This window comes from Pristiophorus japonicus, unplaced genomic scaffold, assembly GCF_044704955.1.
Source record: "Pristiophorus japonicus isolate sPriJap1 unplaced genomic scaffold, sPriJap1.hap1 HAP1_SCAFFOLD_464, whole genome shotgun sequence".
In the NCBI taxonomy this organism is placed as follows: Eukaryota; Metazoa; Chordata; class Chondrichthyes; family Pristiophoridae; genus Pristiophorus; species Pristiophorus japonicus.
Genome location: NW_027254368.1, coordinates 112871 through 128618, shown reverse-complemented (window position 1 = coordinate 128618; position 15748 = coordinate 112871). Strand labels below are relative to the sequence as shown.

Below are 15748 nucleotides of genomic sequence, written 5' to 3'. Positions count from 1 at the left end.
GGGAGCTTTACTCTCTGCCTAACCCGTGCTGTACCTGCCCTGGGAGTGTCTGATGGGACAATATAGAGGGAGGTTTACTCTGTTTCTGAGCCGTGCTGTACCTGTTCTGGGAGTGTTTGATGGGCAGTGTAGAAGGAGCTTTACTCTCTATCCAATTTTGCTGTACCTGCCCTGGGAGTGTCTGATGGGACAGTGCAGAGGAAGCTTTACTCTGTATCTGACCTGTACTGTACCTGCCCTGGGAGTGTTTGATGGGATAATGTAGATGGAGATTTACTGTGTATCTAACCTGTGCTAACCTAGCAAGTTATGAGGGGGACGCAAGGAATCTACAAAGGGATATAGAGAGTCTAAGTGAGTGGGCAAAACTTTGGCAGATGGAATATAATGCGGGAAAATGTGAGGTTATCCACTTTGGTCAGAGAATAATAAAGCTAATTATTATTTAAATTGTGAGATTACAAAATGCGGTGGTACAGCGGGATCTGGGGGACCTTGTACATTAAACACAAAAAGTTAGCATGCAGTTACTGCAATTAATCTGGAAGCAATGGAATGTTGGCTTTATTGCAGGGGGGATGGAGTATAAAAGTGGGGAAGTCCTGCTGCAACTGTACAGGGTGTTGGTAAGACCACACCTGGAGTACTGCGTACAGTTTTGGTCTCCTTATTACAGGAAGGATATACTTGCACTGGAGGCAGTTCAGAGAAGGTTCCCGAGGTTGATTACTGAGATGAAGGGATTTTCATAATGAGAAATGTTGAGCAGATTGGGCCTGAACTCATTGGAGTTTAGAATACTTATTGAAACGTGTAAGATTCTGAGGGGGCTTGACAGGGTAGATACAAAGAGGATGTTTCCCTTCGTGGGGGAATCTAGAACTAGGGGGCATAGTTTCAGAATAAGGGGTCGCCCATTTAAAATGGAAATGAGGAGGAATTTCTTTTCTGAGGGTTGTGAATCTCTGGAATTCTCTCCCTCAGAGAGCTGTGGGGGCTGGGTCATTGAATGTATTTAAGGTGGAGATAGACAAATGTTTGAACGATAAAGGAGTCAGTGATTATGGGGAGTGGGCAGTGAACTGGAGTTGAGGCTTGGATCTGATCAGGCATGATCTTGTTGAATGGCGGAGCAGCCTCGAGGAGCCAAATGGTCTACTCCTGCTTCTATTTCTTATGTTCCATACCTGCCCTTGGAGTGTTTGATGGGACAGTGTAGCAGGAGATTTGCCCTGTATCGAACCCGCGCTGTACCTGCCCCTGGAGTTTTTGACAGGACAGTGTAGGCGGAGGTTTACTCTGTATCTAACCTGTGCTGCACCTGCCCTGGGAGTGTTTCGTTAGACAGTTTACAGAAGAACATAAGAAACAGGAGTAGGCTATACGGCCCCTCGAGCCTGCTCCGCCACACAATAAGATCATGGACTCAGCTCCACTTTCCCGCCCGCTCCCCATAACCCCTTATTCCCTTATCGTTTAAGAAACTGTCTATTTCTGTCTTGAATTTATTCAATGACGCAGCTTCTACAGCTTTCAGAGGCAACGAATTCCACAGATTTACAACCCTCTGAGAGAAGAAATTTCTCCTCATCTCTCTTTTAAATGGGCGGCCCCTTATTCTAAAATCATGCCCTCTAGTTCTAGTCTTCCCCATCAGTGGAAACATCCTCTCTGCATTCACCTTGTCGAGCCCCCTCATAATGTTATGCGTTTCGATAAGATCACCCCTCATTCTTCTGAACTCCAATGAGTAGAGGCCCAACCTACTCAACCTTTCCTCATAAGTCAACCCCCTCAGCTCCGGAATCAACCTTGTGAACCTTCTCTGAATTGCCTCCAAAGCAAATATATCCTTTCGTAAATATAGAAACCAAAACTGCACACAGTATTCCAGGTGTGTCCTTACCAAAACCTTGTATAGCTGTAGCAAGACTTCTCTGTTGTTATACTCCATCCTCTTTGCAATAAAGGCCAAGATACCATTCGCCTTCCTGATCACTTGCTGTACCTGCCTACTATACTTTTGTGTTTCGTGCACATGTACGCCCAGGTCCCGCTGCACTGTGGCACTTTGCAATCCTTCTCCATTTAAATAATAACTTGCTGTTTTATTTTTCCTTCCAAAGTGGATAACCGCACATTTTCCCACATTGTACTCCATCTGCCGAATTTTTGCCCACTCACCTAGCCTCTATGTCCTTCTGCAGATTTTTTGTGTCCCCCTCACACATTGCTTTTCCTCCCATCTTTGTATTGTCAGCAACCTTGGCTATGTTACACTCAGTCCCTTCTTCCAAGTCGTTAATATAGATTGTAAATAGTTGGGGTCCCAGCACTGATCCCTGCGGCACCCCACTAGTTACTGCTTGCTAACCAGAGAATGAACCATTTATCCCGACTCTCTATTAGTTAGCCATCCTCTATCCATGCTAATATATTACACCCAACCCCGTGAACTTTTATCTTGTGCAGTAACCTTTTATGTGGCACCTTGTCAACTTATCTATTTTGTTACAAATGCTACGTGCATTTAGACACAGTGCCTTTAAGTTTGTTTTTTTACCTTTAAATCCTGCTTATTTCCTATCTCCTTCAAACTCACTTTCTTTATTTTTGTTTTCTAATTCCAGCTTTACTCCTCTCCCTACTGAATCTATTTTCAGGTTCCCATCCCCCTGCCAAGCTAGTTTAAACCCTTCCTAACAGCACTAGCAAACACACCCGCGAGGATATTGATCCCTGCTATGTTGAGGTGCAACCCGTCCGACTTGTATAGGTCCCATCTCCCCTCAAAGCAGTCCCAATGCCTCAGGAAACTAAAGCCCTCCCGTCTGCACCATCTCTCCAGCCATCTGCTCGATCCTCCTATTTCTGTATTCACTAGCTCGTGGCACCGGGAGTAATCCAGAGATTACTACCTTTTGAGGTCCTGCTTTTTAATCTCTCTCCTAGCTCCCTAAACTCTGCCTGCAGGACCTCATCCCTCTTCCTACCCATGTCATTGGTACCGATGTGGACCACGACCTCTGACTGTTCAACTCTCCCCCCAGAGTGTAGAGAGAGCTTTACTCTCCACATAACCCGTGCTGTACCTGTCTTGTGAGTGATTGATGGGACACTTCAGAGGGAGCTTTGCTCTGTATCTAACCCATGCTCTACCTGCCCTGTGAGCTTTGATGGGTTGGTGTAGGGGAAGCTTTCCTCTATATCTAACCCATATTCTACCTGCCTTAGTTGTGTCTGATGGGACAGTGTAGAGGGCGGTTTACCCTGTATCTAATCCGTGCTGTACCTGTTCTGGGAGTGTTTGAGGAGACAGTTAGAGGGAGCTTTAATCGGTACCTAACCCATGTTGTGCCTGCTCTGCGAGTGTTTGATGGATAATGTAGACGGAGATTTACTTTGTATCTAACCTGTGCTAAATTAGCAAGTTGTGAGGAGGACGCAAAGAATCTACAAAGGGATATAGAGAGGCTCAGTGAGTGGGCAAAACTTTGGCAGATGGAGTATAATGTGGGAAAATGTGTGGTTATCTACTTTGGTAGGAAAAATAAAACAGCAAGTTATTATTTAAATGGGGAGAGATTACAAAATGCGACAGTACAGAGGGATCTGGGGGTCCTTGTACATTAAACACAAAAAGTTAGCATGCAGTTACAGCAATTAATTAGGAACGCAAATGGAATGTTATCCTTTATTGCAAGGGGGATGGAGTATAAAAGTGAGAAAGTCCTTCTGCAATTGTACAGGGCGTTGGTGAGACCACACCTGGAGTACTGCGTATAGTTTTGGTCTCCTTATTTAAGGAGGGTAAACTTGCACTGGAAGCAGTTCAGTGAAGGTTCCCGAGGTTGATTACTGAGATAAAGGTGTTGTCATAAGAAGAAAGGTAAAGCAGGTGGGGCCTATACTCATTGGAGTTTAGAAGACTTAGAGGTGATCTTATTGAAACGTATAAGATACTGAGGGGTTTGACAGGGTAGCTACAGAGAGGATGTTTCCCCTCGTGGGGTAATCTAGAACTAGAGGGCATAGTTTCAGAATAAGGGGTCACTCATTTAAAACTGAAATGAGGAGGAACTTCTTAACTGAAGGACGTGAATCTTTGGGATTCTCTACCTCCGAGAGCTGTGGAGGCTGGGTCATTGAATGTATTTAAGATGGGGATAGAGAGATTTTTGAATGATTAGGGAGTCAAGGGTTATGGGGAGCGGGCAGGGAAGTGGAGTTGAGGCCAGGGTCAGATCAGCCATGATCTTATTGAATGGCAGAGCAGGCTCGAGGGGCCAAATGGCTTACTCCTGCTCCTATTTCTTATGTTTATACCTGCCTTGGGAGTGTTTAATGGAACAGTGCAAAGGAAGCTTTCCTCTATATCTAATCCAGGCTGTACCTGCCCTGAGAGTGTTTGATGGAACTGTGTAGAAGGAGATTTACTCTCTATCTAACCAGTACTGTACCTGTCCTGGGAGTGTCTGATGGGACAGTGTCGAGGGAGGTTTACTCTACCTAATCCGTGTTGTACCTGCCCTGGTGGGAGAGTGTAGACGGGGCTTTCCTCTGTATCTGACCCGTGCTATACCTGCCCTGAGAGTGTTTGATCAGGGTGTGTAGAAGGAGCCTTGCTCTTATCTATCCTATGCTATGCCTGCCCTGTGTGTGTTTGATGGGACAGTGTAGAGGGAGCTTTACTCTGTATCTAACCCGTGCTGTACCTGCCCTGGAATTGTTTGATAGGGGAGTATAGATGGAGCTTTACCCTCTGCCGAACCCATGCTATACCTGCCCTTGGAGTGTTTGTTGGCCGGTGTAGAAGAATCTTTTCTCTGTATCTAACCCGTACTGTACCTACCCTGGGAGTGTTTGATGGGACGGTATCGAGGGAGCTTTACTCTGTATCTAACCCGTGCTGTGTGGGCCCTTGGAGTATTTGATGGGACAGTGAAGTGGGACCATTACTGTGTATTAAGACCCAAGGTTGCAAGCCATCAGGTCCAGGGGACTTTTCCATCTTGAGTCCCATTATTTTACTGAGCCCTATTTTTGTGATAGTGATTGCTTTAAGTTTCTCCCTCACTGTAGCCCCTTGATTATCTATTATTGGGATGTTTTTAGTGTCTTCTACCGTGAAACCTGATACAGATTATTTGTTCAAAGTCTCTGCCATTTCTCTGTTCCCCATTATTAATTCCCCAGTCTCATTCTCTAAAGGACCAATGTTTACTTTAGCTACCCTATCCTTTTTACTTACCTGTAGAAGCTCATACTATCTTTTTTATATTACTTGCTGGTTTACTCTCATAATCTATCTTCCCTCTATTATTTCTTTAGTCATTTGCTGTTTTTTTTTTTAAATTGCCAATGCTCCGGCCTCCCACTGATCTTGGCCACTTTGTATGACATTGTTTTCAAATTGATACCATCCTTTACTTCCTTCGTTAGCCACGGATGGTTCTCCCTTCGCTTAAAGTCTTTCCTTCTCACTGAAATATATTTTTGTTGAGTTATGAAATATCTCCTTTATTGTCTGTCACTGCTTCTCAACTGTCTTACACTTTAATCTATTTTCCCAGTTGACTTAAGCCAACTTTTTTTTTTATACGTTCCCGGGATGTAGGCGTCGCTGGCAAGGCCAGCATTTATTGCCCATCCCTAATTGCCCTTGAGAAGATGGTGGTAAGCCACCTTCATGAACTGCTGCAGTCCGTGTGGTGATGGTAGTGCCACAGTGCTGTTAGGGAGGGAGTTTCAGGAATTTGACCTCGCGACGATGAAGGAATGGCGATATGCTTTCAAGTCAGGATGGTGTATGACTTGGAGGGGAACGTGGAGGTGATGGTGTTCCCATGCGCTTGCTGCCCTTGTCCTTCTCGATGTTAGAGGTCGCGGGTTTGGGAGGTGCTGCCGAAGAAGCATTGGTGAGTTACTGCAGTGCATCTTGTAGATGGTACACACTGCAGCCACGGTACGCCGGTGGTGGAGGGAGTGGATGTTTAAGGTGGTGGATGAGGTGCCAATCAAGCGGGCTGCTTTGTCCTGGATTGTGTCGAGCTTCTTGAGTGTTGGAGCTGCACTCATCCATCACACTCCTGGCTTGTGCCTTGTAGATGGTGGAAAGGCTTTGGGGAGTCAGGAGATGACGCACTTGCCGCAGAATACCCAGCCTCTGACCTGCTCTTGTTGCCACAGTATTTATTTGGCAGGTCCAGTTAAGTTTCTGGTCAATGGTGATCCCCAGGATGTTGATGGTATGGGAATTCGGTGATGGTAATGCCATTGAATGTTAAGGGGCGGTGGTTAGACTCTCACTTGTTGGATATAGTCATTGTCAGGCACTCGTGTGGCACGAATGTTACTTGCCACTTATCAGCCCAAGTCTGAATGTTGTCCAGGTCTTGCTGCAAGCGGGCATGGACTGCTCCATTATCTGAAGAGTTTCGAATGGAACTGAATATTGTGCAGTCATCAGCGAACATCCCCAGTTCTGCTTTCATACCTTTGTAGTCGCCTTTATTTAGAATCAGGGCACTGGTTTGAGGTCTGACTTTCTCGCTCTCCAACTGAATTTGAAATGTTATGGTCACTTTTTCCTAGAGGATCCTTTACTATGAGATAATTTATTAATCTTGTCTCATTACACAGTACCAGATCTAAGATAGCCTGCTCCCTGATTGGTTTCTTCAACTTACTGTTCAAGGAAACCATCCCGGATACACTCTTATAAACTCTTCCTCAAGTCTACCTTGGCCAATTTGATTTGTCTAATCAATATGAAGATTAAAGTCGCCCATGATTATTGCCGTACCTTTCTTACAAGCCTCCATTATTTCTTGATCTATACACCGTCCAACAGTGTAGCTACTGTTAGGGGGCCTATGGACTACGCCCACCAGTGACTTCTTCCCCTTATTATTTCTTATCTCCACTCAAACTGATTCTACATCTTGATCTTCTGAGCCAATATCATTTCTCACTACTGCACTGATCTCATCTTTTATTAACAGAGCTACCTCACCTTTTCCTTTCTGTCTATTCTTCTGAATTGTTTAATACCCCTGAATATTCAGTTCCCAGCCTTGGTCACCTTGCAACCACGTTTCTGTAATGGCTATCAGATCATACCCATTTGTATCTATTTGTGCCGTCAACTCATCTATCTTGTTACGAATATTATGTGCATACAGATAAAGAGCTTTTAATTTTGTTTTTTTACCATTTTTACCTGCTTTGACCCTACTTTCTGTTACACTCTTATTTTATACATTCTGTCCCTTCCTGTCACAGTCTGGTTATCATTTCCCCCACCGCTACCCTGCCCTATTGCCTTCTCCATGCTCTTTGCCTTTTTAAATTTCTGCTCACCTGAACCCTCCCCCCACCCCCAGTACTGATGCCAGTGCCCCATGAACCGAAACCCATTTCTCCCACACCAGTCTTTGAGCCACACAGGCAACACAGCCTTCAGGACTCACGCTCTTGGCTACAGAGAACAGTATCTATCCACCTAACTGTAGTCTTTCCTACCACTACAACATTTATTTTTAGTCCCCCCACTTGAATGGCCTGCTGTACCACGGCACTGTGGTCAGTTTGCTCATCCTCCCTGCAGCCCCTGCCCTCGTCCAAATAAGGAACAAGAATCTCGTACCTGTTGGACAATTGCAAGGGCTTTGGCTCCTCCACCACTACCTCCTGGGTCATAAGAACATAAGAATTAGGGACAGGAGTAGGCCATCTAGCCCCTCGAGCCTGCTCCGCCATTTAATAAGATCATGGCTGATCTGGCCATGGACTCCGCTCCACTTACCCACCCTCTCCCCATAACCCTTAATTCCCTTATTGGTTAAAAATCTATCTATCTGTGACTTGAATACATTCAATGAGCTAGCCTCAACTGCTTCCTTGGGCAGAGAATTCCACAGATTCACAACCCTCTGGGAGAAGAAATTCCTTCTCAACTCGGTTTTAAATTGGCTCCCCCGTATTTTGAGGCTGTGCCCCCTAGTTCTAGCCTCCCCTACCAGTGGAAACAACCTCTCTGCCTCTATCTTGTCTATCCCTTTCATGATTTTAAATGTTTCTATAAGATCACCCCTCATCCTTCTGAACTCCAATGAGTAAAGACCCAGTCTAAATCTATCATCATAAGGTAACCCCCTCATCTCCGGAATCAGCCTAGTGAATCATCTCTGTACCCCCTCCAAAGCCAGTATATCCTTCCTTAAGTAAGGTGACCAAAACTGCACGCAGTACTCCAGGTGCGGCCTCACCAATACCCTGTACAGTTGCAGCAGGACCTCCCTGCTTTTGCACTCCATCCCTCTCGCAATGAAGGCCAACATTCCATTCGCCTTCCTGATTACCTGCTGCACCTGCAAACTAACTTTTTGGGATTCATGCTCGTGGCCTTCCGCGAGAGGTGGGCACCGGAGGGACTGGAGTGCATCATCACGCCCGGCAACCAAATTTTAATTTGATTTTACGTTTTAAAGTTTAATTTGTTTTAATTGCCGGTGCTTTTAGTGTCCCCTTCCCTTTTATAGGGGGCACTGGGAAAATTGTGATTTTAGTGCCCCAAAAAAAAAGGAAAAAAAGGGCCTTGTAAATGTCTGGTGTGTCACCCAGGTCGGGTGGCACGGTTTAATGTTTTATGTTTTGTAGGTAGACTCTAAAAGAGTTTCATGCACAAGGACCCCCAGGTCCCTCTGCATCTCAGCATGTTATAATTTCTCCCCATTCAAATAATATTCCATTTTACTGTTTTTTTTCCCCAAGGTGGATGACCTCACACTTTCCGACATTGTATTCCATCTGCCAAACCTTCGCCTATTCGCTTAACCTATCCACATCTCTTTGCAGCCTCTCTGTGTCCTCTACACAACCCGCTTTCCCACTAATCTTAGTGTCATCTGCAAATTTTGTTACACTACACTCTGTCCCCTCTTCCAGGTCATCTATGTATATTGTAAGCAGTTGTGGTCCCAGCACTGATCCCTGTGGCACACCACTAACCACCGATTTCCAACCCGAAAAGGACCCATTTATCCCGACTCTCTGCTTTCTGTTCGCCAGCCAATTCTCTATCCATTCTAATACATTTCCTCTGACTCCGCGTACCTCTATCTTCTGCAGTAACCTTTTGTGTGGCACCTTATCAAATGCCATTTGGAAATCTAAATACACCATATCCATTGGTACACCTCTATCCACCATGCTCGTTATATCCTCAAAGAATTCCAGTAAATTAGTTAAACATGATTTCCCCTTCATGAATCTATGCTGCGTCTGCTAGATTGCACTATTCCTATCGAGATGTCCCGCTATTTCTTCCTTAATGATAGCTTCAAGCATTTTCCCCACTACAGATGTTAAACTAACCGGCCCCCACAGCTGCCTCGCATGTAGTCACACCCTCCTGTCCCTGACCACAGACCAAATTTGAATTAATTAATCTAAGAGGTGTGACTGCCTCCTGGAACACAGGGTCCAGGTAAGTCTCCCCCTCCCTGATGTGTCGCAGTGTCTGCAGCTCAGACTCCAGCTCATCAACGCGGAGCCGAAGTTCCTCGAGCAGCCAACACTTACTGCAGATGTGGTCGCCGTGGACCTCAATGGGGTCAACCAGCTCCCACATGCAGCAGCAGTAACACATCGCTGCCCTGCCATCTCGAATAGATTTAATTAAGTTTTCACGTTTTGAAAGTTTAGATTTTTAATCCCAGCTCTTAATTTAAACCAATGCCCAAGAAAGGAGGGAGAGAGAAAACAGGGAATTATAGACCGGTCAGCCTGACATCGGTAGTGGGTAAAATGATGGAATCAATTATTAAGGATGTCATAGCAGTGCATTTGGAAAGAGGTAATATGATGGGTCCAAGTCAGCATGGATTTGTGAAAGGGAAATCATGCTTGACAAATCTTCTGGAATTTTTTGAGGATGTTTCCAGTAGAGTGGACAAGGGAGAACCAATTGATGTGGTATATTTGGACTTTCAGAAGGCTTTCGACAAGGTCCCACACAAGAGATTAATGTGCAAAGTTAAAGCACATGGGATTGGGGGTAGTGTGCTGACATGGATTGAGAACTGGTTGTCAGACAGGAAGCAAAGAGTAGGAGTAAATGGGGACTTTTCAGAATGGCAGGCAGTGACTAGTGGGGTACCGCAAGGTTCTGTGCTGGGGCCCCAGCTGTTTACACTGCACATTAATGATTTAGACGAGGGGATTAAATGTAGTATCTCCAAATTTGCGGATGACACTAAGTTGGGTGGCAGTGTGAGCTGCGAGGAGGATGCTATGAGGCTGCAGAGTGACTTGGATAGGTTAGGTGAGTGGGCAAATGCATGGCAGATGAAGTATAATGTGGATAAATGTGAGGTTATCCACTTTGGTGGTAAAAATAGAGAGACAGACTATTATCTGAATGGTGACAGATTAGGAAAAGGGGAGGTGCAAAGAGACCTGGGTGTCATGGTACATCAGTCATTGAAGGTTGGCATGCAGGTACAGCAGGCGGTTAGGAAAGCAAATGGCATGTTGGCCTTCATAGCGAGGGGATTTGAGTACAGGGGCAGGGAGGTGTTGCTACAATTGTACAGGGCCTTGGTGAGGCCACACCTGGAGTATTGTGTACAGTTTTGGTTTCCTAACCTGAGGAAGGACATTCTTGCTATTGAGGGAGTGCAGCGAAGGTTCACCAGACTGATTCCCGGGATGGCGGGACTGACCTATCAAGAAAGACTGGATCAACTGGGCTTGTATTCACTGGAGTTCAGAAGAATGAGAGGGGACCTCATAGAAACGTTTAAAATTCTGACGGGGTTAGACAGGTTAGATGCAGAAAGAATGTTCCCAATGTTGGGGAAGTCCAGAACCAGGGGACACAGTCTAAGGATAAGGGGGAAGCCATTTAGGACCGAGATGAGGAGAAATTTCTTCACCCAGAGAGTGGTGAACCTGTGGAATTCTCTACCACAGAAAGTTGTTGAGGCCAATTCACTAAATATATTCAAAAAGGAGTTAGATGAAGTCCTTACTACTAGGGGAATCAAGGGGTATGGTGAGAAAGCAGGAATAGGGTACTGAAGTTGCATGTTCAGCCATGAACTCATTGAATGGCGGTGCAGGCTAGAAGGGCCGAATGGCCTACTCCTGCACCTATTTTCTATGTTTCTAAAAGAGAGAAAAACTGACCAACCAATCACTTCCCTGCTTTCCTGTGACATCACACTTTGAATCTTTTTACTTCTTACCCTCCCAGGTCACTTGGTGCTGTTTCGGCTGTCTGCTCGGCTGACTCACGCCCTTTGTAGGCTTACCGCTGCTCCCACTCTCGGGCCCTTTCCGAAGTCCCGCTGCTCGGCTGACTCACGCCCTTAGTAGGCTTACCGCTGCTCCCACTCTCGCGCCCTTTCCGAAGGGATGGGCGCAAGTAGGTTTTTCCCCCTCGTGTTGTTCTCTCACCACCTGCTGCAGGCCCAGTCTGACAGCTATATCCTTCAGGACTCGGCCAGCTCGGTCAGTCGTGGTGCTGCTGAGCCAGTCTTGATGGACGTTGATGTCCCCCACGCAGAGTACATTCTGTGCACCTTGCTACTCTCAGTGCTTCTTCCAAGTGGTGTTCAACATGGAGGAGCACTGATTCATCAGCTGAGGGAGGGCGGTGGGTGGTAATCAGCAGGAGGTTTCCTTGCCCATGCTTGACCTCGAGCCATGAGACTTCATGGGATCCGGAGTCAATGTTGAGGACTCCCAGGGCCACACCTTCCCGACTGTATACTACTGTGCTGCCACCCCTGGTGGGTCTGTCCTGACGGTGGGACAGGACATACCCAGGGATGGTGATGGAGGAGTCTGGGACATTGGCTGAAAGGTATGATTCTGTGAGTATGATGATGTCAAGCTGTTGCTTGACTAGTCTGGGACATCTCTCCCAATTTTGGCACAAGTCCCCAGATGTTGGTGGGAAAGACTGGGCTGGGTGTGCCGTTGTCGTGTCCGTAACCGGGGCGGAGCTCGATGCCGGGTGGTCAGTCCGGTTTTATTCTTATTATTGATTTTCGTAGCGGTGGATCAATTGATGAATCAGTATGGTCTTGAATGGCGGAGCAGGGTCGAGGAGCCAAATGGCCTACTCCTGCTTCTAATTCTTATGTGTTTATACCTTAGCCCAGATCATTTCTCTATATTAAGAGCAATGGTCCCAACACTGACCCTGGGGAACACCACTGTTTACATCCCTCCAGTCTGAAGAACATCCATTAACCACTACTCTCTGTTTTCTGTCCTTTACCCAACTTCCTCTCCACGCGGCCCCACTCCCTTTAATACCGTGAGCCTTAATTTGATCAACAAGCCTCCTGTCCGGCACCTTATCAAACACCTTTTGACAATCCATCTACACAACATCCCCTGCATTTCCTTTCTCACTGCACTGTGTTATTTCCTGCAATAATCCCTGCTGTCTGTCCTGAATCAACCCATTTCACTACCAAATGTTGCAACGTTTACTTCTGTAGCCAGAATCCCCCGCATGGGGGTAAAGTGCTCTATCAATGACAACAGGAGCCCAGACGCGGGACTGGGCTGTGCTCTGAGCAGGCGCAGTGCCAGTGGTAGAGGTGGTCTGAGGCGGAAGGGACGTTCCGCGAGTCAGTCGGAGCTTGTGGGCTCAGCGGAGGAATTGGACCCCTGGGTGGGCTGGGCAGCTTCATAAACACCTAGTGTAGGCCTCAGGCCCCAAATACGAGCCCACAGGCCCCATGTTTGACCCGCGGTGATAGACCCGACCGCTCGGGGTAACTAGCCGAATTCTTGGACAGGATTAGGGCGCCTATGCGGCCATCTTGCTGCAGGAGCAGAGGGTGGGTGGGGCTTTAGGGTCCCAGTGACCAGGAGAGAAAATCATTCCTCATTTATTCTCAGTCTGCACACTAGGGATGTAGAACTGAACCCAACCAGAGAAGAGGGAGTGAGAAAACAGCAGATGGAAGAAAGAAATGATGGAGGTAGTGCGATGAGTTTGGATTTCAGCAGCAGGAGGAGGGAGAGTGTGTGGGACGGGAATTTACAGCTTTGGGGGAACAAGAGAGGAAAGAATGTTCCGTAGAAACTAGGATTGTCTGTCCTCAATTTCTATCCTGCACTTCCAGTGCTGACTTTTGTAAACTCCTTTTGCAGGATATTAGAAAAGGAGGATTTGCAGACGGGAAACTCCAACCAATCATATCGAGATCTGACAGAGTCACTCGATTCACCTGTATATCATTGGCCTTTGAATGTGGAAGGAGAAACATTTGTCTGTTCTGTCGGTGGGAAAAGATTTTAAACATTTGTGTGACTGGAAAAGCACCGAGACACACACACCCATGTTCCAGTGCACTGACTGTGGAAAGAGCTTTAACCAGTTACACAGCGTGAAAAACATCGCACTATTCACAGCGGGGAGAAACCGTTCATGTATTGTGTGTGTGGATGAAGCTTCAACTGATCGTCCAACCTGGAGAGACACAAGGACACCTGCACCATGGAGAAACCGTGGAAATGTGGGGATTGTGGGAAGGGGTTTAATTGCCCCTCTGCACTGGAAACTCATCGACGCAGTCACAACGGAGAGAGGCCGTTCACCTGCCCCGTGTGTGGGAATGGATTCACTTATTCATCCAGCCTGCTGGCACACGAGCGAATTCACACTGGGGTGAGGCCGTTCATCTGTTCCAAGTGTGGGAAGGGATTCACTCGATCATGTGAGCTGCTGACACACCAACACATTCACACTGGGGAGAGGCCGTTCATCTGCTCTGAATGTGGGAAGGGTTTCACTCGATCAACCCATCTGCTGAAACACCAACGCATTCACACTGGGGAGAGGCCGTTCACCTGCTCCGTGTGTGGGAAGGGATTCACTCGATCATGCATCCTGCTGACACACCAACGCATTCACACTGGGAGAGGCCGTTCACCTGCTCTGAGTGTGGGAAGGGGTTCACTCAGTCATCCAACCTGCTGAGACACCAGCGAGCTCACAAGTGACTCTGGGAGTTGGACTCTGCTGTTATTGTTGCCGTTAATCACATCCAGCTCTGAACCATGTTCACTCGGACCATTGGGGTTTGTTGCCGCTGGTGTAATTAATCCCGACAACTGGGCTGGAGTTTAATTTTCTAAATATCATAGAATGGTTACAGCACAGTAGGAGGCCTTTTGGACCGTCGAGCCCTTGCCGGCACTCTGCATGAGCACTTCAGCTAGTCCTACTCCCTGCCCTTTCCCCGTAGCCCTGCAAATGCTTTATTTCAGGTAATTATCCAATTCCCTTTTTGAAAGCCACGATTGAATCTGCCTCCACCAGCCTTTCAGGCCGTGCATTCCAGATCCTAACCACTCGCTGCGTAAAAAAAAATATATTTTCTCGTCGCCTTTTGCCAATCACCTTGAATCTGTGTCCTCTGGTTCTCCACCCTTCCGCCAATGGGAATATTTTCTCTCTACTCTGTCCAGACCCCTCATGATTTTAGAGCACCTCTATCAAATCTCCTCTCAACCTCCTCTGTTCTAAGAGCAATCACCCCAGCTTCACCAGTCTATCCATGTAACTGAAGTCCCTCATCCCTGGAATCATTCTTGTAAATCTTTTCTGCACCCTCTGTCAAACAACTGTCAAATAAATCAGCTTTGTTTCCTACATACAGTGAGTCGATTCCTTGATTTCTCCATGGGGGAGACTAATTGATGTCCTGTTACCGACTGTTTCAGTTTTGAACCTTTTCTCCGTTGTTAATGGAAGACTTATATTTATTAAATGTTTTTCATGGCCTCTGTTTTGGTGATGTTGATTGAGGGATAAATGTTAGCCAGGACACCAGAGAGATCTTTTCAAAATAACGTCATGGAATCTTTTACGCCCACTTGAGAGGTCAGATGGTTCTGATTTTTTTATTCGTTCACGGGATGTGGGCGTCGCTGGTAAGGCCAGCATTTATTGCCCACCCATAATTGCCCTTGAGAAGATGATGGGGAGCCACCTACTTGAACTTCTGCAGTCCGTGTGGTGATGGTACTCCCATGTGTTAGGGAGGAAGTTCCAAGATTTTGACTCAGCGATAATGAAGGAACGGCGATATGCTTCTAGTTCAGGATGGTGTGTGACTTGGAGGGGAACGTGGAGGTGGTGGTGTTCCCATGCGCCTGCTGCCCTTGTCCTTCTAGGTGGTAGAGGTCGTGGGTTTGGGAGGTGCTGCCGAAGAAGCCTTGGCGAGTTGCTGCAGTGCATCTTGTACATGGTAAACACTGCAGCCACGGTACGTCAATGATGGAAGGAGTGAATGTTTAAGGTGGTGGATGGGGTGCCAATCAAGCGGGCTGCTTTGTCCTGGATGGTATCGAGCTTCTTGAGTGTTGTCACAGTTGCACTCATCCAGCCAAGTGGGGAGTATTCCATCACACCCCTGACTTGTGCCTTATAGATGGTGGAAAGGCTTTGCGGAGTCAGGAGGTGAGACACTCGCTGTAGAATACCCAGCCTCTGACCTGCTCTTGTTGCCACAGTATTTATGTGGCTGGTCCAGTTAAGTTTCTGGTCAATGGTAACCCCAAGGATGTTGATGGTAGGGGATTTGGCGATGGTAATGCCATTGAATGTTATGGGACGGTGGTTAGACTCTCGCTTGTTGGAGATAATCATTGCCTGGCACTTTTGTTCGTGAATGTTACTTGCCACTTCTCAGCCAAGCCTGAATGTTCTCCAGGT

The 15748-nt window shown here is 46.8% G+C and overlaps 1 protein-coding gene and 1 pseudogene across 11 annotated transcripts in view; both read left to right on the top strand.

The window, feature by feature from the left end:
- Nucleotides 1-15748, top strand: part of LOC139252394 (zinc finger protein 239-like) — a 281958-nt gene that overhangs the window by 235087 nt on the left and 31123 nt on the right. The window lies entirely within an intron of this gene.
- LOC139252400 (zinc finger protein 229-like) overlaps nucleotides 1-15748 on the top strand; it is a 34490-nt pseudogene that overhangs the window by 8708 nt on the left and 10034 nt on the right.